The sequence below is a fragment of the Lissotriton vulgaris genome, unplaced genomic scaffold, assembly GCF_964263255.1.
Source record: "Lissotriton vulgaris unplaced genomic scaffold, aLisVul1.2 SCAFFOLD_1994, whole genome shotgun sequence".
NCBI lineage: Eukaryota > Metazoa > Chordata > Amphibia > Caudata > Salamandridae > Lissotriton > Lissotriton vulgaris.
The window spans coordinates 315,639-325,966 of NW_028244464.1; positions in this window are offsets into that span (position 1 = coordinate 315,639).

The following is a 10,328-nucleotide window of genomic DNA, read 5'->3' on the forward strand; positions in this document are numbered from 1 at the left end:
ATTTTAACAAGCTGTATAATTACTAATGCATAATATAACATTTTTTTTACTTTAGGTTGGAATGTATCCTTAAATTAAACTTTAAAAAAATATTTCAACTTAATTTATATGTTTAAATTAATTGAAGATCCTATTAAGTCCATAGTGCTGTAGCATTATTTTCCATTGTTTTATATTTAAAATGTATATGTATAATTAATTTGCAATACTATTTAACACAAAATATTTTTCCTGACTTTTTCTAAGTTTAAACATTTTTTTTACCTTTCACTAAAATTTACCATACAGAGATTTCCACCCTGACTGTGGAGTCTTCTTAAACACTTTAGAAGTGCAGTTTGTGAAGAGTAATAGGTTTACTCTTTTGTGGGTGGGTACATATCCCTCTCTAAAAACCTCTCTAGCCCTCCCCCAACCACTCCGTTCTCCTCCCTAAACCGCTCCCAATGAGCAGTAATTGTGCATGTTTTCCAGGTACTCCCCTGGTGCCTCCCACATTTACTGCGAAGCAGTAAATATGTGAGAATCTTGCTAAAAAAAGATAGGAAAGGTGGCGATTTACACTCATAGGTTTTAAAATAGCATTTTATAGCATATTAGTAGTTCTAATGTATTACTACCAAATATAATACAAAATGCAAGTTGTGAAGGGGCCCCATTGTCTGTTTTTACCTATTGTGTAACTTGTAATCTTGTAAACACACTCTGCTCCCCTTGTGCTGCACTTTGATGTGTGGCACATTGGTTGTATAGTTGTTCTGAGTTCTAACACTGCTTTAGCAGATTTTCACTGGAGTGAAAAATCAGGCTTAAAGTGTCTATGCTGTTTAGCAAAGTACAACACTTGCATTGAATCAATGTATCTAAAAACATCTGATATTATTCTTCTAATCTACATTGACTGTTACCAGTCCTTAATTAAACTCACATTTTCACTTTAGCATGAGGAATTTCTCTAACATTATTGAAAATGTCAATTTTTTCTCTTTACCAGTAGAGGAAAACATGTTAGCAGACATCATATCAATTGTTCCAAATTGCCAATCCTAACACATTTGAAGCATTACATCGGGCTGTAAGGTAGCTGATTGAAAACTGAATGCCTTTCCAAGGTCATTGTATGCCACAAAGCACACTAAATCTAACATTGAATGATGTAGATGATGTGATGTAAAAATTCTCAGGACCTGCATGGTCTTTTCTGCCAAGGTTGAAACAATTTCCATCAGATCAGACAAGATTGATCTCTCACCTCCCTGCGGATTAAAACATCTTAGATTTCGTTGTCAAACAACAACTTGCGGAGGTTGGTGAAATTGATAACCACCTTCACCCATCTCAATCTGGGTTCCATTCAGGTCATAGTACAGATACTGCTCTGCTTGAAATTACGGACTCCATCATGTTGACACTGGACCAGGGCCAGAAACATGCCTTAATTTGCTTAGATCTATTGGCAGGGTTCGACATGTATCCCATCATATACTGCTCCAGTGCCTGGCAAATATCTGAGTGGGCATTTTAGCTCACCTTTCTGAGTAGTAGGTCAGTTTAGATGCAACCCTATTTATGTAGTATGAAAACTCTCATATGTGGAGTACTCCAGGGTTCTGCATTAACCCCTTGGGCGCGGCCGCAATTCTGCGCCTGTGCAGTGCTTTTAATATGTGGGCGGGTTCATGACGGCCCCCAGCCGTCATCAGCACACACCCACCGCGGTGCAAGACGGACGGGTGGCTGTCATCAGCATGGAAGGGGTTAAGCCATACACTGTTTAATGCTTATATGTCCTCGCTTGCTTTTATAGTGGAGCCTTTTGGTATTAAGATCATTTCCTACGCTGATGATACTCAACTTCTCTTCTCTCGAGAGGGAATATCAGACTCAGGTAGAGAATCTTTCTCAGTTTGTATCAGAGCCATTTTCAGCTGGCTGAAAGTAAACCATTTGCAATGCAATCCAAAGAAGACAGAACTTCTCCTTTTCGGTCCCAATCTGCCTGCTGGTTGGTTTGGATGCAGGCCTATGGGTGTTGCTGCCACCACACTCGCCAATTATGGATGCAGCAAGAAACTTGTGAGTTGTATTTCCTGAATGCCTCTCCCTTTAAGGGTGTAATCTCTTCAGTAGTAAAGGTGTGTTTTTGGCTAATGAAGGCTCTGAAGAAATGTTTAGCTTTCTTACCTGGGCATCCCGGAAAACTGTCTTTGAAGCATCCATTCTATCTAAATTGGACTATTCCAATGTTTTATGTCTTGGGCTCCTACCTTTCCTGATTCAATATCTGCCAGCAGTGCAGAACAGGGTCCTCGGAAGCTTGTTTCCGGTCCAGGGAAGACATGGCTTGGCAGTTGGGGCTGGACTGTTCCCATGAGGCACAGGGTCAGACTGATTTGCATATAGCCAAGTCTGAACTGGGGTGGCAGAGTGGGCTAAAGAACGGTGATGGATTAAACCCAGATCTTTTGACTGGGTGTGAGTGTTTGATTGATTCAGATGCTCCGTCCATCACCACCCCCTTTTGTAGTGCTTTAGTTCAATTACTGTGTAGGTGCCACATGGAGATTGGTTTATGAGTTTCCAAGTATTAGAGCTATAACAAGATTAGGGAAAAGAAATGGGACATTTACTCACTAGAATCTAAACATTAGGAGCCAGATGTAGGTAATTCTATTTTACCGATTCATAAATACCGAATTTTACCGATTCGGTATTTATGAATCAGTAAAATAGAAGTGGGGAGATTTAGGGAAAATCGAATTGAATTACTGATTCTGTAAAAATCGGTATTTACCGAATCGGTAAATACCGATTTGGTAATGCCCATTGATTCCTATGGGCATTGAAGCCCATAGGAATTAATGGGCATTACCGAATCGGTATTTACCGATTTGGTAAATACAGATTCCAGCAAGGGTGCTGGGGGTGTCACTTCAACACCCTCTAGCACCCCTAATACAGGCATGTGTGGCACACAGACATGCCCTAAGGGCATGTCTGTCTGTCACATGGCATAGATGTGCATGCACACCTGGATTCGGTATTTTACCACCCAATTGTATTGGGTGGGTAAATACCGAATCTGTAAGACCTTTGGGACTCAGAAGAGTCCCACCTACATCAGGAATTTACCGATTCGGTAAAAATACCGATTCGGTATTTTACCGATTCTGTATATTTACCGATTCGGTAAATTTACAGAATCGGTAAAATAGGGCCCCTACATGCCAATTCCTAAATACCGGTCATTAACGGCCGAAATCGGCTGTTACCGACCGCTATTTGGGCTCCTACATCTGGCCCTTGGGAAGCTAAATTGTGTTGTTTGCTATATGTTGTATAATACAAAATTATGAAAAGTTTTAAAGGTTTTAAGAGCTTTGTGATAGGTGATATACCAATTCCAGCATGGGAAGATGAAAAGTTGCCTCAAGAGGTTACACCCGCACATTATATAACAACGTATATGGGGATCCATACATGTTTTTGGCTCTGTCAATGGTGCCCACTCACTGAAAAGGAAGGTCATTTTGTGTTTTCCAAGAGATGCTTCATTTGAACTGACACTAATTAAAATATTGACCGAAAAACTGTATGAGATGAAGCTACCTCCTAGACCCCAAAAATACAAAACAAACATTTGGGAGAAAACAGGACATGCTGAGAAGAAGCAATACCAGAACAAAAGGAAAAGAGCATTGCATAATTATGCAGTATTCCAATAGTATGAGGAGGAACAGAGATGTGACGCATCGGCGGCGTAAAACATGCCTCCTGTTGCACACTATTTACAAAGTTATGCATCACTTTGTAAACCCCTGCGCTACATTATTCCTGCGTCAGGTATAATGTATGCAGGGGGGGCGTTCCCCCGCAAAAAGCCTAGTAGAAGTGACGCAGTGAAATCTATGAGATTTCACTGCGTCACTTTTAGGACGCTGTTGCTTCAAAATCTTACGCCTGCCTCACAGCAGGCGGAAGACGGACGCAGGCCCCTTGTCCCATGTGAAAAGACACACACTCCAGCAATGCGTCACTTTTGCGCCATACAGATACGTCAGAATTACTGACGTATCAGTAACTCCTTGCGACATGATGCGTCATACAGTAAATATGACTTATCAGGTATGTTGCAAGGAGTGTGCACTGAGAAGTGACGCATCGCTGCTTTCACGCAGCGATGCGTCATTTCTCATAAATGAGGCCCAAGGTGTTCAAGGTGGATTTGGTGTTTCACTGGGTAGAGCTAGAGGTGTTCCGATTGATCCAAATTCTGGTGTAGATGTAAACCATTGTATTATCTGAAGATAATAAACCATTGTAATAAGATTGGGCATTGGAAGAGGGAGTGTAGACTTAATCCAGGTAGAATGAGCAGAAATAGTCAAATGAAATGAGCAAATCACCCACAGCTTCAGATTTAGAAAATGTCCTGGTAAAAATTGGTTCAATTTAAGAAAATCAGTTAATTGTTTGTGATTCTAGTCCTGTAACTATGTTGGAAAGAGATTTATTGTGCAAGTGTAATTGGGCAATTTACTGAAAACCGGATGGTGTTGCGTTTCAGGCTCATGATGAGGCTGTAGAGTTTAAAATGTCACGCTGTAGGAGTGTATCCAGTGAGGACTATGGACTATGTGCTTCCTGGTTTGAGAGAAACTGTGAACCCAGAAGTATGGGATTTTGAAGGGAAATATATTAGACTAATAAATTGTATAGAACCAGTCCGAATAACAGCAAAGCAAAATGTTGTATATCGAAGAACACCACCATATCAGTTAAAATCAGAAACGATTACAGAAATTGATGTTGTTGAGAAAATAGATTTTAAAAAACATTGTTGGAAGTCCTTGCAACTCTCTGATCATGGAATCAATAATTATCCTTTATTTAGTTGTTCATAACCATAAAGTACTGGGCATAAAATATTTTCTTTTGAAGCTTTTAAAATATGCTGTTTACAAAAGTTAAAAGATGTTTGTATTGACCATTCAATGTTATAACTATACATTGCCATTAAAATACAAACGTTTGTCCCTGATATCCTATTTGTTTCATTCCTTTCATTAAAGGTCATAGAAACTGTCCATTTGTACAACCCTTTACTGTTGCAAGTCCACTTTTTGGAGATAACTAATTCGTAAATGGAATTTTACCCCTCGACAAATCAGTCTGTTGGATGTGCCCTCCATCCAGCAGATGATGGCTTGCCTGCAGGTGCAAATGTTTAATTCATTAAAAATTGGATTAAGAATTGTCTTTCCTAGATCCTTAAAATTTCCAGTAAAACCAATAAGTTAGAGTAACATGGACATACACACATCAGATGACTTATGGATTCTGTTCTGTATCCACATAAATGGCAGTTTGTGTTTTGCTTCCTGCCTTTTCAAGTGGGCAGCAGATCATTTGAGTCATGGACTCCTAAATGGTACTATATAAAGGTCCTTTTTAACGCTAGATCAAAATGTGATGCTAAATAGCCTTGCAGCTTCAGGTGGCTGCAAGAATGTATCACTGTCCAATCATGTCGATGTTTGGCCAGGATATTCTTGTCTTCAAACAGTAAAGTTTTCTTTGCCGTAGCATTACTTAGCTTTATGAATGCTGCCCTATCCATCTTGGTGTCACATGCTTCTCTAAAGCCTAATTTGGCTAAGGCTTTCCCCAGGGGCGCGCCCCATGAATTAAATTGCTTTTGCTTCCTCTGTGCCTTGATTTCTGCCCAATAAAATGTTTTCAATGATCCAGTTTCTGAGGCACGAAGTTTCCAACATAATTTTACAAAGGTATTCATTCTTAGGTATATTCGATTTTGGAGGCCGAATTCTAAACAGACCTGTGCTAGAGATGTTGCTTTAGGGAGACAGAAAAATGTCTTGCACACCTTGGTCTGGAGCTCATTCAATATTTCTATTTCCTTACCACACCATGGGCCTAATTACGATGGTGGTGAACCTGCCACTGGCAGGTTGCCGGTGGCGGGTTCACCCCCAAGGCCATTCCCCGCCTGCCAGATAAGGAAGGTGGGTGGTGTGCTGGCGGGTGGAAACTCTGTCGATTCTGCAAATCGGCCCGAGTGCAAGGGCAAAAATGCTTGATGCAATGTGGCCCTAAGTTCAGGGATCTCTTTATACAATCTTAGCAGGTCATCTCTATTTAACGTATCATGTCTCACTTTCTTTGAATATTCTTGCATAAATATCAATTTTGACCTGTTCTCCACTGATCTTTGACACATTTTCCTAATTGGTGAATTTTAAATTCTCTGTGTTTTCTTTGAGGATTTGTCTTATTGGGCCTGTGTTATCTTGAGAAGCCTGATCTTGGGTTGAGATGTTGAGCTTTCCATGTGATGTTTCTTGGGCCAAACTTCCTGCGTTCTCCCTTTTTCTTCACAGTGGCAGTTCTGCCCTTGGGGTTTCTCTGATGTTTAATTTCTAGATCGAACCCTGCCCTTTTGTGATTACTTGTATTGAGTTCCCTTTGCCAAGGAATTTTAATTTGATTTCTTCTCGTCTTTATTTTTGGTGTTACTTCTTCATTGTCTTGTGTAGTTCCACAGTGTATTGTTGGTGCAAAAGCCTGATATTGGCCTTGGTTTCTTGAGTCTTCCTCTTGATATATAGTTTTATGTTTTTATTCTAGCCTTAATGCTAGGGGTTCCGTCTTTGGGTTCCTTTGTTGTGTGACTTTTCTTTATTTGGATGGTTCCTATTTCTTTTAGCTCTGCATAACTGTTTTTTTGATCAAGTGCTTGTGCCTTTTTTTGTAATGATTTATATGGGCTAATTGTGTTATCTGCTGATTCTATTGTACTTATATTGTTTGCACTTGGCTTTAACTGTTGAGTGAAGACTTGATAGATTTGTCTTGCTCCCAGATTCATTTGCTTACGAGACTTGAGCCTGGCCACCCTTGCCTGCTTTGGTTGCCTTTTTGTTGGTCTTCCACTTGATGGGCTAGGGGTGAGTAATGATGAGTGGTCATCCTGATTTTTTACCTATGAGTATTATTCCCTCCAGTTCCTCCCTTCTTTGGACACTTTTGCTTTCCATAGCGTTTGTTGCCTTAATGGCTCCCATTGATTGTGATGTGTTATTATTCTGTTGAGTTGTTATTTTTGGAACACTATCTTTGGTAGGTTTTACTGCATTAATATTCCAGTAAGAATTTCAGGGAGGGAGACCAGCTTTTCAATTATTTGTCCACATCTGCAGGTATTGGGTGGTAATTTTACAGAGGGGCCACTACTTTGTGCGTTTATGAATTGTGCTTTTGTGATTAGCGTTGTTAATGTTTCCAGTTTTAGATTGATTCCTGCTATGTATTCCCCTATCAAATTCATTAATTCAACCTGCACCTCTAATTTATCTGATTGTAAAATTAAGACCGTGATGGCTTGCTGTAATGTGGTTAGCAAAGTTTCACCCCATTGTACTGAGGGAAGCAGTTGCTGGTCTGTCACTGACCTTGGTTTGATTCCACTTACAGATGACCTTGTGATTGGTGATGAAAGCTATTTCCATCTTGCTGGACAATGAACAAATTCTTCCTCTATGTTTCCCCCTGGGGTGTGTTTCAGGTGTGTGGAGTTTGATCACCTTCCTGACCCGACCAACTTGCTCATAGTGGGAGCTGCTTTGAGGCATTGCTCTAGGTTTGCTAGTTGATAAGCCTCTTGGTTAAGTGTGTTATATTCCAAAGCTAGGAGGAGATCGCATTGTTTGAAATTGAGAAAGAGCAAGGCCATGCTCCTTCCTGTTGTATTGCTTCTGTGCTGTTTTTGTTGCTTGTGACATTTTCTAAGTCTCCTGTGCGACTCCCTGGCCACCTTCTTTCACCGCAAGATCACCGGCATCCACAACAGCTTCAACGACATCCACGACAGCTTCAACACCACCACCCCCACCTCCACCGCCGAGACCACCACCCCTGCGACCCTCACGCGCACCAGCCATCTGACCACCTGGTCCAACGTCAGCGAGTTGAATAGGGGGTGATAAAAGAATGGCTTGGTATCCATATAGCCCAAGGCAAAATCCCCTGACAGGCGGGCAGGCAGTTCAGTTTTTCCATTGCACAGAACAGCAGCAAGATTTGACCCAAATGGGAAGCACAATAAATATTTAACAGTATCTGCTCGAAAACGGAATAACGGAGAGCGCTCCCATCTCCCACAAGGCTTCTGCTGATTCCCCAGGGGGGTTGGGGGGGAGGGTAATGCTGGGACTCTCAGAGACAAATATGCAGTAATCTGAGATTTCCCTTATGAACTTCTAAAACGCATTTCCTGCACAGATTCATAAAAAAATAAGGCTTCTTTTCATTTGTTAAAGCTTTAACATTCATTTGGCTCAACAAAAGCCCTCTGCATGCCAATGTTACCCATTTCTGATTCAACATATGTCAACCATGGAATTTGGAGGCCGTTGTCACAAGAGAGGCATTCACATATTATATCTCTAGTAAGTGATGCCTTCTTGTTGCTCCAGATTGACAACCGACATTTTAAAGGTCTCACTCTAATAAAATGAATTATATATTACAAATTCAGTTCTTCATGGCAGATTATGTGTGTGGCAGAAATTGGTACTCAGAGGAGTCACCTGCATAACCTATTTTCTTCATATTTTATGGCTTCACAATTTGCAACCCCACCATATTTTGGCTTCATATGTAGCAATGGAAACACATTGAGACTTGTAAATATGCAGCATAGGTACCAATTGCCCCCTCCCCTGAGGTTGAGGGAGACAAAATAGAGAACCAATTGCCTGTGAAAACTGCATTTTGTGATGTACAATGACAGATACCCATGCTCCTGAAGTGAAAAACATAACTCCCTGGGAAACTCTAGACACTAGTCAAACAATTTTCACCCACTTTCAAAGAAGGGAATTGAATGCATCATGGGCACCTGCCATAATGTAAGACCTCAAGAAATTAGTTTGTGGGTCACTGTTAGCCACAAATTCAGCATAGGCAAATGCCAGGCCCTGCGCCCAACCACCCACTTGCACCCAATCCATCACTGTGCATGGCCTTTTCACTCCACCAAACCTCGCGGGGTCCCACGGCTGACTATGTGATGTCTAGATAAAAAGTGGCCCTATTGCCTTTATCAAGGGGTCAGCATAACAACATATATAATCAGAATGTTTGTCTTTGTCATAAAATCACAAATAATAATATTTTATTGATTCATACATTGCAATTTTTAATTAACGTGATCATTATAAATAATTTTTTAATAATGTATTAGAAAAAAAATCAACATGTCTTTGAGTCTAGGGGGGCATTATGATGGCGGAAGGACTGCCACTGGTGGGGCAGTGGTGGCGGTCCTACCGCCATCACCAAGCTCATTACCCACCGACAAAATTAGGATGACGGTGGGTATCACGGCGGATGCAAAGCCCGTCCACTGATTTTCTGAAAAAGCCATTCACACCGATTGCATGGCGGATGGTGCAGGGTCCCTGAAATGGTGGTGGTGCCCGGCAGGCACCATCAACTTGATCATGATGTATGTTTGGGATGCCGACACGGAAAGGCTGTGGAGGATTTGGTTTGAGGGCCCGTTGCAGGCCCCCATTGTGTGGGTGTGTGTGTCGCTGCACTGGGGAGTACCCATGGTTCCCCCGAAATTTCCATGCACCGAGTGTATTGCGACTTATATAGCGCACGTATCACCCAAAGGCATCAAGGCGCTTGCCTTGGGAACCCATCCTGACTTTTTCCCTGTGAAATAACCCCTACTGGGCATCCCCAAGGTGAAAGCCAGGCATCCCGCAGTGGGTGGGCAGCCGTAGTGGAGATTAAGCAAGCTATTGCCCAGAGTTGCGGAGTGGGACCCCATGATTAGAGTAGGCACCGAGGCGAGAATTATCGAGTCCGTGGACATTTTTGGGCTCAGGACCCTGCCGCATCGGGAATTGAACCCTGGTCCCGGGCCAGACCTCTGCATCAGGGTCTGCCGCTCTAATCAGTGAGCCACTTTTCAGATTGCGTGCGGTGTTGCAGCCAGCAGTGAAAAGGCCATTAAGGCAGGCGCATCCCAACCGCAGTGGTGGGACTGCTGCATGTCTGGTGGGTGGTCTCAAACACCGCTGCAATGGTGGGTGGACCTAGTCCATCCACCATCGTAATCAGCCCCTTTGTTTTAATATCTTCCAGGCTATAAAATGCATTATTAAAAACAACCACAAGAGTTTCCGGCACTACAGCTGAAGAGCATAGAGCATAGAGCGCCAGTTTGGAGTGCTTTCAAAATATGGCAAGCCGATGTGCACGAAAGCTTGATAAATGTGCCCCTTAACCAATTA